Source organism: Sorex fumeus, unplaced genomic scaffold (genome assembly GCF_029834395.1).
Source record: "Sorex fumeus unplaced genomic scaffold, SorFum_2.1 ptg000007l, whole genome shotgun sequence".
In the NCBI taxonomy this organism is placed as follows: Eukaryota; Metazoa; Chordata; class Mammalia; order Eulipotyphla; family Soricidae; genus Sorex; species Sorex fumeus.
This window is the reverse complement of record NW_026606064.1, coordinates 4,919,792-4,922,828: the sequence shown is the minus strand read 5'-3', so window position 1 is coordinate 4,922,828 and position 3,037 is coordinate 4,919,792. Positions and strand designations below refer to the sequence as shown.

The following is a 3,037-nucleotide window of genomic DNA, read 5'->3' as shown; positions in this document are numbered from 1 at the left end:
AAAAGAAAATTCAAAGTACACATAAGTTAAATTTTTCTTTTGGTAATTATGATTGATATTACTATATGCATATTCACACATGTTCACAGAAAGGTAAATGAATAAGCAACTATGTTTATTTGTGCTACAAAACTTATTTTGCAAGGAGGCTTGGTATTTTATGAAAATGCATTCTTTAATCTATTCACTTATTAATCAACCATTAACATTCATTATTAAATGCCTATTGACCAAGCCATGTGCAGTACATTAAAAAGTATTCTATAAAAACACTAGTATAAGGCTTTTTGAAATTATTTAGACAAATATAATTCCATATGATTTTTATATTTTATATAAAAATACTAACTTACTAACTTGTATATATTTTTATGAATTACATGAAGTTCATGACTACTTATGTGTCAGCTTACAGCCTCAGGCTAATAGGCAATATGTATACATATGTGTTTATATATAATGTATGTAAACTTTCTCTCGATACATATAGATACATACATACATACATACATGCATACATAAATACACACACAAAGTCTTCTACTCTAATGAAAAATTGATGCTATCAAGAAGTGGGGAGTGGAAGGTAAAAGGTTCCTCTAGATATTGGAAAGAAAATATTGGCACTTTAGTCATGAGTTTGATATTTCAAAAGCTATGAACATTTACAAACTTGCGATTTAGTGTTAATTACAGAAATAAAACATAAGAACGAGGAAAATATCTAACAGTATACCAGGAGCTCAACTGATTAAGTTGAATGAAGGGGAATGTTCAGAGCTACATTGCATTTCTCTTTGTATTAACCATGGAGCAAGCACTCTAAACACTTGCCATGGAACTCAAAACACTTATTTCTTTAGGAATAATTTTCTCAGTGCTGCAATCACATCCTTGTTTCGAAGACTGTATATCATAGGATTAAACATTGGAGTGACAATAGTATACAAAAGAGACAAGAGTTTATCAATTCCTGGAGAATGTGTTGATTTGGGTCTTAAGTAGGTGATGGTAGCAGATCCAAAGAATAAGAGTACAACCACCAAATGGGAAGAACAGGTGGAGAAAGCTTTGGCCCGTCCTGTAGCTGTTGGCAACCTCAGAATAGTGCCAATGACTTTGCTATGAGGCAAGTATCAACATGAAAGGGACTGCTGCAAAGAGAAGAGCTACTAAATAAACAGATATCTCATTTAGAGATGTGTTTCCACAGGCGAGCTGGAGGATGGGAGGGATGTCACAGAAGAAATGATTGATTTTGTTGGACTTGCAGAAATCCAGAAAAAAAATTTGACAGGTTTGCCCTATCTGGACTGGGATTCCGCCAATCCAGGAGCCAACAGCTAGTTGGACACACATCTTGTGGTTCATGACAAGAGGGTAGTGCAGAGGGTTACAAATGGCCACATAGCGGTCATAGGACATCACAGCCAAAAGGAAACACTCACTGGCTCCCAGCATAAGGAAGAAGCACATTTGGGTTGCACAGTTCAGTCTAGAAATGCTTCTATCCTGAGTCCACAGATCCTTCAGCATCCTGGGGAGGGTGACTGATACATAACAGATTTCCAGTGAGGAAAAATTTCCCAGAAAAAAATACATGGGTTTCTGTAGTGCAGGATCAAGGCTGGTTATTGTTATAATCAGACTATTTCCCAGTAATATAACTAAATATATGACAGAGAAAAGCCCAAATAATAACCCTTGGATCTTTGGAAGATCAGAAAATCCCACGAGGATAAATTGGTTCACCATGGAGAAATTGTTTTCTTCTTTCATCTCTTCATATTTCATCTATACATATGATTAAATGAGAGATGTAAGTTAATTCCTGTGCCTTGCGTTTTAGCTAATAACATTATGACTGAGTCTCAGGAACTAAATAGTGGCTAAGAGATGACACAGGCATGGTTTTCATCTGCCTAAGTCTACTAAACCAGAAGCTTTCTTCTCTCTATTATTCTACATCTCAAAACACATCAAGTTCTCTTACATAATGCAACACAGCCTCTAGTCCTTGGGTATTGATTAAAATAAATGGTTAAGGGATTTAGTGAATCATTCTGGTAGAGAGACTCCATTGTGCACTCACTTTTGAATTAAATTATTGCTTTCAGAAATTTCCATTATTTTTATTCTCTTAATGAGAGCTACCTCTTTTGGAAGTTCTGTCAATCTTCAATTACTTCTTTACATATATTTAAAGACAAAACAGAACTCTTATGAAACTCAAGCATACACATCACCAGAGAAGTTAAAAGGATGTGTGATGCATTCTGTTGCAAAACTTCCACTCAACGTTTATTTGTAAATACATTAATTTTATAAGTACCCAATGGAATTCCAAATAATGTATATATGCAAAGGAAGAAAAAAAACAATTGTGTCTCATTACCAAAGTCAAGTTTTATCTTACAAATACTGTGCCACCAACCTTCGAAAAAGAATCTTCTGCAAATTTTATACCATCATTCCAGACTTTTCTATTTTTGAAAGACTAGATGCTTCTATTTTGTAGAACTCTCAAAGGTTAGCTGTTATGTCAGTTAGGTAAATGTAACCATGTGATTTTTCATAATATTGATTACACGAATTATTCAAAATATAACTAGAGTTTGTATTTAGAATGTGCTATTATATTGATGATTGAAATACATACTGCACATTGGTAAATTCAGAGTTCTTCATTTTAATCTTATTCTACAAAGGTATAAATAAAATCTTGTCCTAAAACTATTAGCATGTTTATATTGACTGTTAATGTAACTTAATCCTCAACAAATGACTCTATAGTACTAGTTAGATACAAACCTTTATTAGTCTTTAACTTTTTTTATATATACTTGGATTTTTATGAGATACAATGTAGATTTATCAGTTACAAAGTATTAAATGCAAGCACACCAATAATCTTTAGTAATTGTTATCACTTACAGTAGTCATGAGTCTAACAAAAATGAAAATTTTTAAAATTTATCATCTCATTCTGTTATGAAATATATATTATTTTCTTTTTTAATAAGACAAAGATTTTTAA

At 32.6% G+C, this 3,037-nt stretch overlaps 1 pseudogene; it reads right to left on the bottom strand.

The window, feature by feature from the left end:
- Positions 1-851: 851 nt before the first annotated feature.
- Positions 852-1,797, bottom strand: LOC130045259 (olfactory receptor 10AG1-like; annotated as a pseudogene).
- Positions 1,798-3,037: the final 1,240 nt, after the last annotated feature.